This window comes from Suricata suricatta, chromosome 1 (assembly GCF_006229205.1).
Source record: "Suricata suricatta isolate VVHF042 chromosome 1, meerkat_22Aug2017_6uvM2_HiC, whole genome shotgun sequence".
Classification (NCBI taxonomy): Eukaryota; Metazoa; Chordata; class Mammalia; order Carnivora; family Herpestidae; genus Suricata; species Suricata suricatta.
Window position 1 is genome coordinate 146,174,958 of NC_043700.1, and position 20,293 is coordinate 146,195,250.

Consider the following 20,293-nt stretch of genomic DNA (forward strand, 5'->3'; position numbering starts at 1 on the left):
AAATATATTTTCAGGATACAAATGGTTGAAGCAACCTAACTTAATTCTGGCCTAAGATATCAGGGAAAATTTTATTTTTTCAACTCGTATCACTTTTTTAGGCTAATTTTTTGACAACTCCCACTAGGGAATACTCTATTTTAAAAAATTAAGCGATATGCTTAAGGAAGTGGTATCTCAACTGAAATGCTTTTTTAATCACCAAGGGATTTTTTAATAAAAATAATATAATTCCTCTGTTCTGTAGGTTCTTTATCAGAGTTTCCAAGGTTGAGTTCATAAAAGTATCTATTTTTATAAAGATTCTCAGTTAATTCTGATGAACAGCCACATATGCGTACCATTTATTTAGTGAAAGATCTAAAAGAATGAGGATATTCACTGGATTTATATTTATATTGAATGGCTTAAAGAGATCAGGAAGTGTGATCCTTGAAGGATTTTGCATGAATAGAGCCTGTTATACATAGATAGAAAATAACCACTCAGTATTACTATATCCCATAGCAGCATAAAACAGAGCTAAGAAAAAGAAAAAAACTCATAAAAGCTTTTGTACTAAGACTGCAAAATTTTTTTTATTTGGTTCTGTTAAAACAGTCTTGTGAGTCCATACTATCCATGTTCCTTAATCTATGTACTTTCTAATTTCTGTCCTTGTTCTAAGATATTAAACCCTATTCCTTCCCTATGGTAGACTGACTCTATCTGATACCACTTCTGTGAAGCATTAGAATTTATAGTGGCCCAAAATAGCAGTGTGCCAAGGTGTTGGAGCAGAGTTCAGAAAGTTTCCATGACTGTCAATGCCTCTTTTCTTCGTAGGTTTTATGCAAAGCCCTGAAGACCTAGCTTCCATAAGTAGATCTTCTTCTCAAAAACCTAATATTAGATTTAAAAAAAAATGCTGGTGGGAAAGGGATCTATACAGTATGATGTCATTTATACAAAATTTGAAAAGACAAAAAAAAGTGACATTGATTTTTATGGATACATGCATAAGCAGTAAAAGTGTAGCATGAAGATGGGAAATTCTTTAGTTGAAAGCAAGAGATGTATTTCTAATTGACATCTTTTTCCACTGTGTAGATCATACACATTGATTTTTATTTTAGGAAAGAGGCTACTACATTTAGTTGTCTTCCACACTGTTAGCTCACTTTAAAAATCCATAAATAACCAGGTTTTCTAGTGTTACTTGCTTTTATTCAAACTTCATACTTTTGGGGTTTTTTTTTACAAACTTCATACAAATATTCCATACAAAAATTATTCTGAATATGAAAATTCTTACAAGTGAGTCCCTGTGCTGTAACCTAAATCATAGCTCTTCTCAGATTGCCAGGTAAGACTTCACAGTTGTTATTTGATAAAGGACTCTGCTAGAACGCTGTCAATGAAACAGTTTTGAGATATTCCTGCGTAACTCTAGGTACATTTCTGGGAAGGAGCTGAAATCATGAAAAGAAAACCACATGAAATTTTGCTGTAGCTGCTTTGTTCTCCAGGGGACAGTACTAACATAGTGCTGGGTCTCAGCTTAAATTACTTTTACTATTGGAGAGTGGAGAGTGGTTAGTGCTCCTCGGTCTCCTGAGCAGAGGGCTATTTGCTCTCTTCTTTGACTCAAAGGAAAGATGCTGTGATTGAGTATCAAGCACCAATGTTCAGCACAGCAGTCTTCTGTAATGGGAAAAATGGCAGGTATAATACATTCTCAAATGTATCCTAAAGACCTACAACACTAACAACAACAAAAAAAGGAACGAAAGAAAAGAAGAAACCGAAAAATCTCCTGCCTTTGTCTGGGTAGTTGCATTATTAGAAATATATTTACTTTACTCAGTACCTTCATAAGTCCTTCAAAAACCCCATGCAGAGTTATTAAGAGAAGAATACCAGATGTCAAAACATCAGTACAAAGAGTACACTACACTCAAAGACAGAACAAAAAAGTCTAGTGATTAATTCATCTTTTAGGTATTAATGTCTAGCTCAGAAATCATCATTACCAACCACCCTGTGCATACTATACTGTGATAGCAGCACCCTTCAGATACAACTCACCACTTGAATTTTATAAATAAGATGAAAGGAAAAGAACAATTGATATTAAATGCCAATAAAACTGTGAGTATAGCCTTCTTTATCATAGTGTGCCATAACGGAACTTCCAGGAGGCTAAGCTATGAAAAAACCAAACCCTGTTCAAGAGGATGTCCAATTGAATAAAACTCTTAGGTATGGCTGTAACACAATGATAATAGATCAAGTATTCTTATTCCCAAGGTTTGATGTTTGTGAGCACTGTATAACTCAATCACCTATAACATGTACTATATATACCATTATGTGCCTTAAAATCTTATTAATCTTATAACCCAACATGTAGTACTACTGGGTTTGACACATGAAAAACCCTTAATTAATATTTATTTGTGAATGGTGATGATAATCCCACTCTGCTTAGACCAAATGGCTTAGAGCTGAATCCTCTATATCACTACAGCGGTAACATACCTTTCATTTCCACTGGATGCTTAAAAAGGTTTCAAGTATTACATGTCAAAAACTGAGATCCTGAACATATCCTGTTTCTCTGCCACCCTCTAAACAAATTTCTCTTCCCTCTGTTTTCCCATTTCAGCAAACAACAACATCATTCTTTGAGATATTCTTGCCAAAAACTTACAAGTCATATTGATTCCTGTCTTTCACATGCCACACTTTATCCATAAGGAAATCCTGTAGGCTCTGACTTCTAAAGCTGGTAGCTCCCCAGCACCTCAACTACACCAAAGTGGTTGGAGCCACCCATTTTTTTTGCCACCCATTTTTAATAGCCCCCTAGTTGATATCCCCACTTTGATCCTCATCCCCCTTTACTCTATATACAACAAGGCAGAGAGATTATTTTTAAATATAATTCAGATAATATGACCCACTGATGAAAGGCATCCAATGTCTTCTGTCTCAGTAAAAGTAAAAAAGGTATCCAATGTCTTCTGTCTCAAAAAAGTAAAAACCAAAGTCTTTCAAAGGTCTACAAAGCACTGATAACATGAGCATCTCCGTGGTGTCATATCCTATTCTCCCTTCGTTCAGTTAATTCCATTAGTTGGCCTGCTACATTCTTTGAATATGTCAAAGATATTCCAGTCTCAGAATCTTTGCATTTGATGTTCCTTTGGCCTGGAATGCTCTTCCAAAAAGAGAGCTGCATGGCTTACTTGATACCCTCTTTCAGCCCCTCATTCATATGTTACCTTCTCATAGAGGGTTTTTCTGAGTCACCATTATCTGAAATTACAAATTCGTTTTCCCCCTTCTGACTCTTTCTCTATTACATTTCCTGCACTATTTTTCTCATCAGCACTTATCTACATTATACATTTTTGTTAATATTGCTGGTCTATTGTCTGTGTCCCCATTAGAAAGTAATCTCCAAGAGAATAAGTTGTTTTATCTTTCTAATCACCAATGTATCCCAGGTCCTACAAAATTGTCTACCCTATGGTGGACTCATAACTAATGTGTTGACTGAATGAATGAATCTCTCTTTAATTGTTCCCATCTTCTAGAATGAATTTAAATTACAAACTAAAATTTGTATTATGCTATCCATTGCACAGTCTTTGGGATTCTTTAGCTCTTAAATCACCTGCTCTAAAATCTTAAGTAAAAGATAAGGAAAATCAGAGATGAAGAATGAGAAGGGTGTTACATCAAAATATTTTAAGATATGTTGAAATGTCAGGGTATTACATAATTATAACAATGAAGGCCAAAGTATGCAGAGAAGCAAGAAGACTTCAGGAATAAGTCTTAAGATCTAAAGGAATGGATTTAACCTTGTCACTCTAGTTTCACAATTGTTACCTTGAACTAACTACTTAAACTTTTTGAGAATCAAAAGCCTCATACACATAGAGATAAAATAACTGAGACTTCAGCATTTTGTGATAAGTAATTAAGATAATGTATATGAAAGCAAGAAAGTCAATGTTTCCTATTTTCTTTTCAAATCTGCAAACAGTCTAGTTTATTTTCTTGTTTGGCAGTGATTATTTCAATGAAATAATCAAGTCTGTATGAATGACAAGGGGTGAGACAGAAAAATAATAACTGTGACAAGAATAAGTGTTAATGTTATTTTAACTAAGGACATAAAACATTATTCCAACCAATTGATGAATTACCTAAATTCACTTTATAACTTTGGATGTTTAGTTTATGTTAATAATATTTGTGCTATTGATGAGTTAAGGTCACAAAATACCTATATCATCTGCAAAAGACAAATTTTAACTTTAGAAACTGAATTGTATGTATATTACTGTACAAATGTGTTTACAACTTTTACATAATATAACACAAAGGGGCTCAATTTCACCTTTATATTCTTCTTTAAGTTATAACAAAAAGACAAAGTAGCAATGAAAGATATATATCTAACTTTCCCCCAGTGTCTGTACCTGCATAGACTAGTATAATCTGTTGGGAAGAATTCTTTCAAAATTCACAAAATTTTTTGACAAAAAATCAAGAACTTCAAGGAGATTAACTTCTTAAGAGAAGATGGAAAGGTGTGAGAGAAAATCTTCAAGCAGAAAGAAAGAACGATTCCCAGAATGATATTCCAGAAAGAAGATACTTTTGGTAAACGAAATGAATCAATCCTCTCTAAAAATAAAATTTTATCAAAACGATATTTGTTTTTCAGGCTTTCTACGAAGTGTCTTTTCATATTTGAAATGCTAAATATTTTTAAAAATCTAAGCAGAGTTTCTGATTTTTCTGTTTTATTTTTGTCTCAGTGAATTTGCTTTGTCCTATCACTGTGGAGAGAGAGCCCATTGAGTAACACAAATATCACAAAAAGGTGAGTATCACATTTGGGGGAAAAATGCCATAAACAGTGATGTTTTGTGGAAGACACTCTGTCAATGTAAAATACTCAAATATACTAACAGGAACCTTCAATGAAACTAAATCCAAATCTATGGAAAAGGAAATGTGACTTTTGTCTCATGATTTTAAAATAATTAATCTGAGTACACTAAGACCTTTGGTGGAAATCTTGATGTTTCTAACTTTACTGTCCAAAAGGCAACTCAACAAACAAGATAGAGAAATAGGCTTTTAAATGTTTTTCATTTTAACAGCATAAGCATTTCCAGATGGGACATGAACTCTATGAATTAATTTTTAAACCCTCTGGATGGTTTTTCTTATATCATAATTTTAGATAGTTGCATTTTCTAGATATTACTTGAACAATCACCCTATATAATTATTAATTCTGGGCCAGTAATTATCAAGAACCTGTTTAACTTTCTGCATAATAATGTGTTATTTAAATGTTCAGTCAGATTTGTTAAAGCATAATAATGTGATTTTTAAATTGCCTCTTAAGCATGATCTCTTTCTGAAATATTTATAACATAACTAAAATAAATTTTCTTTCTTTTTTGCAAACTATAAGCGCTTGCTTTGCTACTAATGTATCACATAAGCATAAGGCCCATAGGTTTATAAAAGACTATTTTCTGATAAATGTTGTATAAACTCTGTAAGTCAATTCCTAGCATTACTCTCTTAGGAGATAGGTCATCAGACAAAGTTCACTCTGCAAATGCTTGAAAAAATGAACTCAGGAAATTAGGATTTCCTTGTGGAAGAAAATGAAGGTCAGAGTTAAGGAAAACAGTGAGAAGAACAACATAACTACATTTAAGATTTTCACAGTAAATTAACCAAAAAAAATTAGCAACAATTTTCATATTTGTATTACATTGAAAAAAAATAAACTTAAATACTTTCAGGCTTTTACTGCTAAACGAGAAATACTGGTAAGTAAGAGCACAGAAAAACATATATAACCAACTGTCCTGTGGATTCAATAGAACTTATTCAGCAAATCTCCTTGGTTTTAAAAGCATAGCACAGCAGCCTCAAAGTTATTTGAGATTTTCTTGCTTTGAATTAAAAAAATAAAACCTCACCATATTTGGTGAGCCAAATTTACAACTACCATAAAATAAGGAAACAGGAAAGAAAATGTAGGAACTAAGTATCTTACTTAGCGCTTCCTTAGTACTTAGTGCTTAGTACTTACTGGTGCTAAGTTAAACTCAGTAATAGGTTAAAAAGGATAGATTGAAGTTGATGAACCAAAAATAGATTAGTGATCTGTTAGAATTTTTCAAAGGAAATGAAATGAATGAGCACTAAATAAGAAAAGAAGATTTTAGTAGGAGTATCTGGGGTGAAGGTAGGGAATGAAGCTAACCAGACAGAAAATTCCATTCTTAGTGTTTCTCAGTTAAGTAAGGAGAGGATGATGATGACAGCTAAAACATAACTTTCAAAATGTCATTATGTGTTGGAAGTGCTTATTTATTTTATTAGGATATGCAATCATATAAAACACGATGATGTAATATTATCTCCAGGTTATAGATGAAGAAACTGAAGCACAAAGAATAAGTAATTTGCTCCAGATGACTCAACTAGTATGCAATAGAGAAAGGACTGGTGAGAGGGTGAGTAACCGTCAAGGTTTGAATCCTAGGAACGCCTTCCCCAAGACATGAGAGGATCCCAGACTTTAGAGGTGCTTCAGAAGTTTGGGGGAAAAATATTATAAAATCAGTATGATAGCCTGTCTGGACAGAGGCTGCAAGCTATACTAACCATAGTGTCAAATGGATGTAGCATTGATTATCCATTTTCTTTAGTGATGCCTGCTGTTTTTCACCCTGACTCTTGATGCTGGCATCCGTTATTTGCACTTCCCACTATTGGATTATTCATTGCCGCATCCCTCTGAGTGATATGGTTTCACTGCTTGTGATCATGTCTTCTTCTTTAACTTCAGATTGAGTTTTGTGCTCTGTATGGATTGGTTTGTATGGTGCTTTGTGCTACTTCAAGTTTTAACACTGTAAATATTGTGACCGTGTTTCTAACAATTCATTGATGAAACTGAGAATGGCAATAATTTAATAATATGACAGTACTAAAACAGGCTGGAAAACTGTGCTGTTTTAAAGGCACATGGAAGAATTCATGAAACCAGATTGGAGAGGTAAGCAAAGCAGAGCATGTTCTGTAAATATGCAGAAATGAACTGGGGACCACACATGGCAGAGAAGGTTGTGTGAATGGGGATATGGAGGTTGAATCTCACAAGTTTGGGATGAGGCAGGAAAGTTTTTATAAAATCAACGTGTTTTTTTTTAAATCTTCCCCCCAAAAAGACTCCGATGCTCAGCTGAAATTAACACTCATTGAAAACATTGCAGTGTACCATAAGAATAGACATTCATTATTGTTTTGTGTCCTTAGTACACTGAGAGAAATCTCCTGACTTGAAGATTACACATTTTAGTATTGTGGGAAAGCAAAAGGGGAAATTTTGACAGCCAATGTTTTGTCCCTTCATAGTATAGAACTGATTCTGTCCAATCTTAACTAATGCCCACACTTCCTATAGTATATCAAGTGATGTATTAAATCATGGCAACAAAATATGGTTCCCCTAGCTCTAAGGTATTTTGATGTGAAACATAGGGTTTGAACTTTCTTTTTTTAATGTTTAGATATTTTTGAGAGAGAGAAAGAACACATGTGAGTGGGAGGGGGCATGAACAGAGAGAAAAGGAGAGAGAGAATCCCAAGAAGGCTCCGTGCCTGTCAGCACAGAGCTCAATGCAGGGCTCGAAATTGCTAATTGTGAGATCATGCCTGAGCCAAAATCAAGAGCCAGATGTTTAACCAACTGAGCTACCCATGTGCCCTGAAAGATGGAGTTTGAAATCATTTTCTTTTTTTCTATGGAAGTATTAATGGAACTTCAGAAGACATAAAACAAAAAATTGTTGACACGTTGTCCAGGCATAAAATAGACTTTGCACATCTATGTGCATATTCAGCAGACAGTGCAAATGTACATTTTGGAAAAGTCCATTCAGCCTATAAACGTCTTAGAAAGAAAACGGACGGCTCTTACCTACTAAATCTCCTGAATACCTTGTCCACAAGGTAGCTTAAAGGAGATGTGGTTTGCTTGCCTGTGATAATGAAGTTTCACAATGAAACTTTTGGGTTGTTTTTCAGTTTCTCAAAATTGACAGAGTTGTTTTGTTGTTGTTGTTTTTGTTTGTTTGTTTTAAATTTTCTAGAAAAGGAGGGAGACCACTGCCTAAGACATGTGCCTACAAGATAAATATAACTGGCTGCTGGCCATAGAAAAGATGCAAAACTACTGGCCTCTATAAAACCATGTTTTCAGAGTATGGGACAAGAAGGATGTCTTTCCCTAATTTTGAAACATATGACAGATGAGAATGAAGAAAAAGATTACAGTAAAACACATTTTTATGATGTTTCTCCAAAACTGCTGAACTCTGACAAAGCCATAAGGAACCGAGAAAAAGATAAAATGACTCCGTTTGAGTTGCCTGAATTTTTGTGTAGGTTAGGACAAAACCTCATACAGAGAAAACATTACTTATATTGGGGATTTAAGACTTTAAAAAAAGTCACCAAGAAAAGGGAAATCAAGTTAAACAGGACTTTCTAATTTCTTTATTAAAACTGTTAATTGAGCAGTGAGTCGGAGCTCTATGGAGGTGGGGGCTAGTACCGGGTGGTGGCTGCAGCAGCCGCTCAGCCAAGCTGAGAGGTTCAAGTCCTTCCCTCCCCCTTTTTTGTTTTCCGTTCCCCTTCCCCCTCCCTTCCCTGTCCCCGGGGGGGAAAAAAACAAACAAACAAACAAACAAACAAACTGTTAACTTATTTGGTTACCTCAGTGCTTTAAAACCATTATCCCTGATAGTGTTTTAGCTTATTTAACAACCAGTAGGCTTGGAAGTGTTTAAAAATGATAAATATTTTCGACACGGAGAGTCTATATGATGAATTCACAGATGCAAAAGAACTGATTGGAAAACAGCTGGTCTACCAAAATAAGCTTCTAGATACAAAGTGGAAGCATGTATTTAGAGAGATAAGAACTAATTCCTACAAGACTAAAAACCTATTAGGTAAAAATATTAAGTACAATCCTTTGTATTCTCTGCTCAATATTTTTCTTAAATGCTCTATTTTTAAGTAATTTCTACACCCAATGTGGGACTCAAACTCATAACCCCAACACAAGAGTTGCATGCTCTACCAACTTAGCCAGTCAGTCACCCCTATGCTCATCATTTTTGTTGAGAAAGTATTTAGTTTGATGTCATCACATTGGATAGACACTATGAATGTATGTAATATGGGCTTGGTAAGAGCAGAACCATAGGTCGAAGTGAATTTTATTTCTGACTATATTCAATTATAATTCTCTTAAAAAAAGACAGAAAAAGACAAACAGAAAGAAACATGGCATAGCTATTTTTATTAAATATGAATCATCTCTCTCTCAAAAATTAATATAAAATTTTGTTGTTGTTGTTGTTTTACAAAAGGGAACCTGGGTAGCTCAGTCGGTTAAACAATCAACTTCAGCTCACGTCATGATCTCAGTTTGTGGTTCTGGGCCCTGTATCGGGGCTCTGTGCTGACAGCTCAGAGCCTGAGCCTGGTTCGGATTCTGTGTCTCCCTCTCTCTCTGCCCCTCTCCCTCTCACACTCCATGTGTGGGTCTCTCTCTCGCAAAAATAAACATTAAAAAATTACAAAAAATCTGAGTCATATCTGTTTAATTATGAACTTTTTGAAGCCTCCATTTACATATCTTAAAGACATGCAATATAACCCCCAAATTTAAATATCCAATAAAAATTTACAGTATCAGAGGACAGAAAGACACATCAAAAATGTATCTATAGTTTTTCAAACAATTAGCTCTACTATTAATTAGTATTAAAAACTATTAATGTCACTATTCAGTAGTAATAACACACATGCACATAATTACTCATTAAATATTACGTATATTTTTGATCTGGGTGGTGCTGTTTCCTAGCGAGCTCTCCGAAAGTTGATCACCCTAACTGGTGGCCAAGTACTCCATGCTCTCAACGACCTCACCTACAGTGGAGAGAACCACAAAACCCATATTCCCTTTTTTGACCAATGTACTAAGTTCCTTTGTAAAGGACAGAGCCAGACTTTCAAAGGTAAAAATTTCTTTAAAATATCCTTTGAATGCAATGATTAAATCCAGAAGTTTTATTAAAAGTTTGCCAGTGATTATTCAGCAAATTTCCTAATTCTCATACGAATGGGTAATTTCTCCTAAGATTGTTTCCATTAACACGCACACACACACACAGACACACACACACACACACACACACAATTTTTGAAACTACTTCTTAGAGGGGTGAGATGATATGGAATGGCATAGGGGAGCTGAAGTAGAATGAAAGGAAACAATGGAAATGCCAGACTTGAATTGCCCAGATATGTTTATTGTTATATATGCATCATTCCGTAATTTCCTTTGGCATGTAAGCAGTGATAAATTCACCATAATAAGAAAGAAAAGTTTTAAAACAGAAACAAATTAACTTAGGTTTAAAAGATAAAGTAATTTTGCATTACTAGATTATAAAAACCATGTAATTAGAAACTACACCAAGCCCTAAATATCTACTAAAATTTTGATAGATTCATTCTAAGAATATTCATTGGATGCCTACTACACTTCAGGTACTAAATAAAATAGAATGCAGATTCAAACACTCAGATACACACATGTACACACTTCTCATTTTTACTCCATTATTCTACTTTTATTTGATTTTCTGAACTAAAACAATTTCAGAAAAAAGAAAAAAAGGGATTGTTACTAGGTGTTCTTTTTACCACTCTCATGAATAAACTGATTGCATTTTAAACAGAGTAGGAGTCTTCTGGATAATAACCTCAGGGACAATTACCACATAGGCCTAGAGACAATAACGTAAGCTAACATTAAATTTTACAAAATTAACATCTTAAAAGTTCTATGAATTGGGTATTTAAATCAGTAAGCAAGAAACCATAGAAAACCTTTAAATCATAATGCTTACTCTATAAGGATACATATAGTAAACTGGCAATTCTTTGAATTGTCTATAACAAGTTAGGAAAAGTGGTTTAGTTCAGCCATATTTTTGTTCCAATGCTTTTCAAATCTCATTTATATAAGTAGACCTAGTTGCCTACCTTAGAAAGCTATATAAATAACTATTCTGGAAAATCTAGCCTAATTCCTCTGGAGTCCAATAGTTCTCTAGCTTTATTACTTTATTTACTAGACACAATGGAATGAAATAGGCTAGGAGAAAAGAAGAACAATCACTGAATAGTCTCAATGTTAGAAAAGAAAGTAAAATTTTGTGATCCGGAACGAATAGAGTACAGTTAGTAAACACATCAAGTAGTTCTTACTATGAACAGTATAAGAAATTGAGGATATTTTTAGAACATGAGAATGGAGATTTTTATGCTTGGTTTATTTGCTTGGTTGGTTGATCATACTTTCTTAAGCATGGGTAAATTGTGTAAGTAAAGTCATTATATTTAAAATAACTTAAAAAATAATCCCTTGTGATAGTCAATGCCAAAAATTGTCTCAGGAAGAAGAAACACAATCAATAAAAAGATTTGTATTGATTGTATTAGTATTGATTTATAATTGTACTTCAAATTGAGTTTGGTAGTGCTGATAGTGCAGGAATTCAGTGTCCATCTAATCAACATTTTGAAGGGCTGGAGATTTATATGCAGTTATGATAATATCTTGCTGCAGATCTATTATTTGACTATTTCATTATAAAAAAAGAATTTGTCACTTCAAAAACTGAGGCAAAGCACTGGCCTATGCTCTTCTTTTTTTTTTAAGGAAAAATTTAGCTGTGTAGGGTATGTAAAAATCATTGTATTTTATTAGAAATAAAACTAAATATTTGGGTCTTGACAGCTAACTACCCCCAGACTCAAGAGTTCAAGGGCTTTGAGGATAGGCAAGCATACCGTGAATTAAAACATAATTAGGTGGGGTGTCTGGGTGTCTCAGTCAGCTAAGTGTGTGACTTCAGCACAGGTCATGATCTCACAGTTCATAATTTCAAGCCCTGCATCACACTTTCTGTTGGCTCTCTACTGGCCCTCTGCTGTTGGCACGGAGCCCACTTCAGATCCTCTGTTCCTCTCTCTGCCCTTCCCCTGCTGGTTCTCTCTCTCTCTCTCTTTCCCAATAAATAGATGAACTTAAAAAATATTTTCAGTTAACTTTTTAATTCTCAACAAGGTCTTAACGAATTTTGTCATTCAGTTCCTAAAATAATCCTGAGATAATGTTAGTAAAAAATTACTAGTCTTATTTAAGTGATTTAATGATGGGAACAGGGAGTTCAAAGGATTTGCCTGAGAATAAGAAACAATTTTCTTTGAATTGGAATCATGACTCTAAATCTCCTGATTTTTAATTTATTAATTTTTGATAGACAGAGAGAGACAGTGCAAGCAGGGGAGAATCAGAGAGAGGGAGACACAGAATCCGAAGACAGGCTCCAGGCTCTGAGTTAGCTGTCAGCACAGAGCCTGACGTGGGGCTTGAACCCACAAACCGTGAGATCAGGACCTGAGCCGAAGCTGGATGCTTAACAGACTGAGCCACCCAGGTGCCCCTAATTCTTATCCTAACTTCTCTTCAGATTATAAAGTGGACAATAAATTATGATCATAATACCTATTGTTGTATTGTGGGTTAAATGACACAATGCACATAGACACTAAAGAAATGATATTGATTCCAGGACATGGTGCCCCTTCTGAGAGGTGAAGTCCTCACTCAATCTCCAGCTTTGGAATCTCCATAAACTTGATTACTTAAACTTGATTACTTCTTTTTTTAATATATATATTTATTTATTTGTTTTTGAGGGACAGAGAAATAGAGAATAGTGGGGGAGGGACAGAGAGAGAGAGACACCAAATGTGAAGCAGGCTCCAGGCTCTGAGCTGTCAATGCAGAGCCCAATGTGAGGTTCAAACTCACAAACCATTAAATGATGTTGGACGCTTAACAAACTGAGCCCACCCACACCCCTTAATTACTATTTCTTACAAAATATTGCTCACTAGAACTGCAGATGAATCTCCAGCTCCTATTCTTAGTCAAGCTTATTTACTGAAGATGATAAAAACCCTAACATTTAAAAGTATAATGATCCAATTTGGGTATGAGAAGATCACAGGTCTCTTTCTATTTAAAAATTCCACCACAACCCAGAACTAAAATAGAGAGAGTGTTATTAATACTCTTAAAAATACACAATTTTCTGAAAAAAAATATACCATAAAACCACAAAAACCTAGGCTTATTTCATGCTACTTCAACCTTGTCACTCTCATTTTGTTATGTGCCTTCGCCTAGAACATATTCCTTGACATTTCAAGGACAAGTTAAGGTTCTTTCTTATGTGTTTCTATAGCATCCTGTACCACAATTATAAGACACACAAAATTCTAATTTTAGTGATTACTTATCTGTATTACTAATTAGATGATCAGCTTTGCCTATCACAAAGACAATCGTCAACTACTTGAGAAATAAAGGGCAAAGTAAACACATGATAATTTTAAAAATGAGATGAATAAAATCAAGTTTTTAAATATGTTTCAACAGATTCATCTTTGTTACAAAGAGTTCAATGTCCTCTTCAATGTTCCAATAAAGGGCTTCTTGATACAAGGGGAAGGATACAGCATTGCTGATAGAGTTTTCTTGCCAAAAATGTTTAATGCAAATCTAATTATGAGAAAACAATCAGAAAGATTGAAATTGTGGAACATTCTACAGGAAAAAAATGGCCTGGATTCCACCAAATGTCATTTCCATGAAAGACAAAACCAAGAGGAAAACTTCTACATTATAGAAGGCTAAACAGATGTGGCAACTAAAGGCAATGTGTGATTCTTAATTGGGTTCTACATGAAAAAATAAAAGGCTAAAAAGGACATTATTAGAAGTATTGAAAATATTTGTTAATGGATTTTGTACTAGAGGGTAGTACTTTATCAATGTTAAATTTCCTGTGTGTGTTAATAGTACAGAATGTCTGTGTTCTCCCATCCAAGTACTAACCAGGCCCAACCCTGCTTAGCTTCTGAGATCAGACAAGATCGGGCGTGTTCAGGGTGGTATGGCCATAGTCGAGAATGTCTGTGTTCTCAAAACATATTTGAGGGAAGACTTAGGAATTATGTATTATGAAGCCAGTAATTTACTTTTGAAAAATCAAACACTACAGATAAATATATGTGCACATACATACACAGTAAAGTGACAGTCAAATGTGGTAAAAATTTAAATGTAAATTTAGAAAAATGATATATAAATGTTTATTGTACCATTCTTTCAACTTAAAAAAAAAGTTTATTTATTTATTTTGAGAGACATAGAGAGAATAAGGGGAAGGATGGAGAAAGAGGGAGAGAGAGAAAATCCCAATCAGGCTCCATGCTCAGCACAGAGCCTGATGCAGTCTGGATCCCATAAACCAAGAGAAAATGAGCTGAGATCAAGAGTCACATGCTTAACTTACTGAGCCACCCAGGTCCTCTTCAACTTTTTAATAAAAGTTCTGTAGAAAGAGTAGAGGAAAAAGTAACAGAAGAATTTTAATAAAGGTGCCTGGGTGGTTCAGTCAGTTAAGCATCCAATTCTTGATCTTGACTCAGGTAATGATCTCATGCTTCATGGTTTCGAGTCCCGTGTTGGGCTCTGTGCTGATGACATTCTCTCTCTCTTTCTCTCTCTGCCCCTCCCCTGCTTGTGCACTTTTTTTCAAAATAAGTAAATAAACTTTAAAAAGAAAAAGAAGAATTTGTAATGGTTTATTTTTCTTCAATTCCATAATTTCATCTGTTCTATCTCTATAAAAAGCTAATTTGGGATATATCTCCTCCTTTCACAAACCTAAGAAGTTCGACCAAAGCTAGTTGCCAATTCATCTTCTCAAGTGCATATGCAGAAAAGTATCCTCCTTGCTATGATCAGGTAGTTTACCTTTCGTCTCTTCCTCCCTATCCTATACAGAGATAGAGGGAAGAATCTACAGAACTTTTCGCTCTTTCTAATAATTTCTCCTTTTAGAGCATTTTCATCAGAAGTCAAACAAAAAAGACTATAGGAAATTGGTGATCCAGTGTAGGTTAGAGGGAAGTGACAGGGAGAGAGCACTCTTCATTCCTTATTTACTCAAAAGAGCATTCGAGTTGAGGCTATGTGGTGCTTTGGGGGCCATGGTGGTGAGAAGAAAATTCTCCCCTCACACTCACTTATATTTTGAAATCTCTTCCTAGCCTACTGCTCACAAATGATATAAAGTTGTAAATATTCTCTCTGACCTAGGAAATTAAAAGATGTGTGTTTGCAAGTATCTGGTACAGGGGGAGAGGTCATTGAGGTTGGTGGTGCTGCTTTTCTTTTATTAACTAAAAGGGTGTCTTGGTTTTGGGACAAATTATCTTGGACAATTAATGCCTGGACAAAAATGTAGTGAGTTCTAGAAAATCATTAGTTGGTACAGACTTAGTTCTAGATATGTTGGACTCCAGAATAAACATACTAACTGAGTTCAAGGAACTTAAAATTCAGAGGAGCTAAAAGACACATAGAGATCAGCTATCTTGCAAAATACGTATTCCTCAGTGCAAAAACTAACCCACACTTTAAGGAAGTATATATATCATTTAAGGTTTGGGGATGGCTGAGGTTTTCTTGTTAATAAATATATTTCAAATGTGTAAATGCAAACTATTTAATATATTACATATGTAACATATGCTCAAAACCCTCCTGCAGTTTTCCATTGCACTTTGAGTAAAACCTGAACCCAAAGTCATTCCAAGTTCTACAAAACCTTCCTTTCTAGACCCTTTGACTTTTTCCACTAATGCACTTTCTCTCCGACTCTTTCCACTCAACTACACTGTTCTTTTTGAAGTTCCTCAAACACATCAGAATCACCCTAGGTTCAGGATATTATTTTTGCCTGGAACAGTGTTTCCCCAGATGATCTGCACTGCTGACTCTCTCATTTTTCTCTGCCCTTAATACCACACTAGTGTCTAGTGAGGCAGGTAGACAATAAAACAGCATACTAGCCAATAAATAATTTTAAATGTTAATAAATCTATGAAGGAAATACACCATTATAAAACGGTTCACTAAGAAAATTCAAGAATAATTCTTGGTTCCAAAAGGTTGTCAATTTTTAAATACAAAGTTAATAAACAAGATAATACAACAAAATCTTACATGTTTGACTATTTGCTTTTTTGTGGAATATTCCATATTTGGAGGGTATTCATCTTGTCAGCTTCTAGATTTTTTTCCCTTAAACTGGGGTGCCTGGATGGCTCAGTTGGTTAAGCGTCCGGCTTCGGCTCAGGTCATGATCTCATGGTTCGTGGGTTTGAGCTCCACGTCGGGCTCTGTGCTGACAGCTAGCTCAGAGCCTGGAGCCTGCTTCAGATTCTGTCTCCCTCTCTCTCTGCCCCTCACCTCTGCCTCTCTCTTCCACTCTCTCAAAAATAAATAAACATTTGAAAAAATAGATTTTTTCCTTAAATTAACACATAAAGTACTATATGCCAAGTGTAATTTTTAATCTCTACCTCTCCCTCAATCCCATCACCCTATTATGTTAAATTTTTAAAAAATGAGCCTAAAACTTAGGTAATGGAAGTGTATAATGATAAGTATCATACACTAAACATTTTATTTTTTAGTAATAATATCACTACTTACATTCAAAATAATTTTTCTTTTGGCATGTAAAGAATAAAAATATTATGTTTAAAAAATAAGTACTTTCCTTCAGGAACAACTGTCAAAACTTGCAACATAAAACTACCTATTTTCTACGAGCCTAGTAAAAGTTCAGCTATAAAATATTTGACACACAGAATCTATGATATGACACTAAAATTTTCTAAATTGTCACTATTTTGAATCATTACTAAATAAAGAAATAAATGCAATGATTTCAAACAGCAAAATCAATGCTTACAATTGGACTGGAGTGAAGTTGGGGTGGGAGCAATATCCAAAACACAGAAAGAGGGGCACCTGGGTGGCTCAGTCAGTTGAGTATCTGACTTCGACTCAGGTCATGATCTCACAGTTTATGGGTTCCAGCCCTGCATCAGACTCTGTGTTGGCAGCTCAGAGCCTGCAGCCTGCTTCAGATTCGGTGTCTCCCTCTCTCTCTGCCCCTCCCCAACTCACACACTGTCTCACTCTGTCTCTCAGAAATAAATAAAATGTTAAAAAATTAAAAAAAACAGAAAGAGAAAAAGATGCAAGCATCAAACTAAGTAAAGTGAAGACTTTTAAAAATAATGAAAATCAATATCGAGTTGAACTGACAGGAAAAAGTTATTTTTTATTATTTTTTATTTATTTATTTTAAACATTTATATATTTTTGAGAGAGAGAGAGAGAGAGAGAGAGAGAGACAGTGTGTGTGCAAGTTGGGGCGGGGAGGAGGGAGAGAAGATCTAAAGTAGGCTCTGCACAGACAGCACAGAGCCTGATGTGAGGCTTGAACTCACGAACCATGAGATCATGACCTGAGCTGAAGTTGATGCTCAACCAACTGAGCCACCTAGGTGCCCCAAAAGTTTTTGTTTTTTTAGTTATCTCCCAAAGAATTACAATTTAAGTAAAGGAAGGAGCTATAGGTGATATAAATTGTCAATCTTATTTTAAAGCATTTGTTACAATCAAATTAGAGTAAACAATACACAATAGACAATAGAATAAACTCACAAATAGATAACCAGCAAGACTGCCATCCTATGGTAGAAGGATCTCCTTCCTTTCATAACCTGTCTCCATTGACCTAGCTATTGTTGAAAAGAAAACCACAGGCCCCAAATGGCACCACTTAGCCTAAATCACCAAACTGGGCTTAATACCTAACCCAAATTGCAGTTTCAACCTATCCTAAGTAATGTAAGTTTTAGCCAGTCAGGAATTTTCTGGAAAGTACCCATGTGGTAATCTCTCACATAGGCCCTCTACCACCCCCACCACCCACCACTCAAAGATGAAGGAATTCCAACTAATAAGACTCCTGCTCTTCCCCCTAAGGGAAGGTAACCTTGCCTGAAATAGTCCTTTCCTTTATTTTGCTAATAACTTCCTTGTCCCAACTTCTCCAATAAAAAGCTTGTATTTTGTACAAATCATCAGATTTCCTCTCTACTTGTTAGATGGAACACTACCTGATTCATGAATGGCTTATTAAGGTCAATCAGATCTTCAGACTTACTCAGTTGACTTTTTCTTCTTTAGAATTGCAAAATTGGGGCATCTGGGTGGCTAAGTTGGTTAACTGTCCAACTCTTGATTTTGGCTAAGATCGTGATCTCATGGTTGCAAGATCTAGCTTCTCAGTGGTGAGATCAAGCCCCTTGTAGGGCTCCAAGCTGAGGAGCTGGTCATAAAGGCTGCTTAAGACTCTGTCTCTCCCTCTCCCTGTGCCCCACCCCTACTCTCTTGCAAGAAAAAAAACCAACAACTATTAAATCTTTCCTACGACCCTATTCAAAATCAGTCTTAGTCCTTCTTTCTCTTGAAAAACTACAACTTCTCTGAGACCAGGGAACTGTTTTGCCTTATTTATTCCTTACAGTATTGGGGGTGGGGGGTGGGTAGACTAATATGAAATTTTAAATAGTGTGGACAGGGTAAGCCCTATTGAAAAGGTGACAGTGAAGGAGAGATTTAAAGGAGTTGAGGAAGTTGGGTATGTGGCTGTTTTGGTGGGTAAGAAGAAGGCGTGGACTTTCAGGTCTAACTAATACCTTATGTATTTGTAGAAAGGCAAGGAGACTTGTCATGTCTGAAGCCAAGTGAGCAAGAGTCAGAGTAGTAGGAAAAAAGGTCAAGAGATGTTAAGAGGCCAGAATTTTGGATTTGCTCTTATCTTGAGATAAGGAGTCATTCAAATTCAATCAAAGATATGAAGTACCTGATTTGCATTTTAAAGGGATTACAGAACTGATTTTTGAAAGTGAATCAGACAAGAGGGAGGTCTGACTCACATGTTAAGAGTATCCCTGTGGCAACTATACCGAGACTAAATTTAAGAGGGGGCATGGAGAGAAGCAGGGAGACCAATGAAGGGGCTGTAAGTAGAATTTAAGGATAGATGACAGTGGCTGGGAACTTGCTGGTAGTGACAAAGATCCTGAGAATCTGTCAGATCCTGGATCTTGCAGGATATGCTCCCAGGGTGGGTGTGTGGTTCAAAGGAAAAGAAACAAATGCAGGATGGTTCATGGCTCAGGGCCCGAACACCTCGAAGGACAGAGCAACCCTGTACCAAGAAGAAGACTCCGATGGAAAAATACCAGAAGTATAGTTCTAGAAATGAGACACTTATTAGAAGCCTAAGTGGATATAACAAGTCAGCAGCTGAATCTAGGAGTCTGGAGTTAAGAAATGGAGATAGAAGTCTGGGAATCATAAGATGTTTAGAGCCATATGAGGATAGAATATCATCTAGGGACAAAGAACAGATAATGCCTACTCTAGATCTAACATTACACTTTGGGCCAAAGCAACAATGAGAGATCAGGGAGATGAGGAGGAACAGCAAAGGAATCTAAGAAGGACCACCGAGGAAGGAAAGAAACAAGAGGGAGTGGTATACCCAAAGCAAAGTGATGAAAGTGTCGCAAAAAGGTGGTCAGTGCAAATTCTCCTCAAGTTGCCTTACTAAATATACCTTACTCATCTTTCACAACAGAGTCCTTTTTTGGCAAACCCTTTCTGAGAAGCCCTGCCTTAATCAATGACCCTCCTCTGCATTATGAAATCAGAGTGAAAATCTCAATTACAATACTTAGCAAAATTATGACTGCATCTTCACTTCTCTGCCCTTCCCACCCTCCCTCCCCCCATCAAAAATGTGAGTTCCTTGACGGCCAGAAGCTTTCGTGGAATGCTGAGCAAAAATTATCTCTGGCAGATGGGAAAGAGGAACTTACATTTACTGGGAGCTTCCTATGTAGCAGCCAACATGTTAATACCTTTATGTAAGTGTTCAAAATGTTGATTAAAAAAAAGAAGTGCAGAATAAACAGCAAAGATCACACAGATGATAGGTAAGGGCAACACATATTATTCACAGGAAGAGCCTGGAATGAATCAGGGTACCCATGCATCAAGGGACCACAGCATAATGGCAACTGCTATGAGATTACTCAGCCCACTCCTCTGCCCTCTTCCCAAGCTCATCAAACAAAACTAACCAATATAATTTTGTTTCCTTCA

At 35.7% G+C, this 20,293-nt stretch overlaps 1 protein-coding gene across 15 annotated transcripts in view; it reads right to left on the reverse strand.

The window, feature by feature from the left end:
• The window catches only part of ADGRL3 (adhesion G protein-coupled receptor L3), a 504,973-nt gene that overhangs the window by 88,232 nt on the left and 396,448 nt on the right, over positions 1–20,293 (reverse strand). The window lies entirely within an intron of this gene.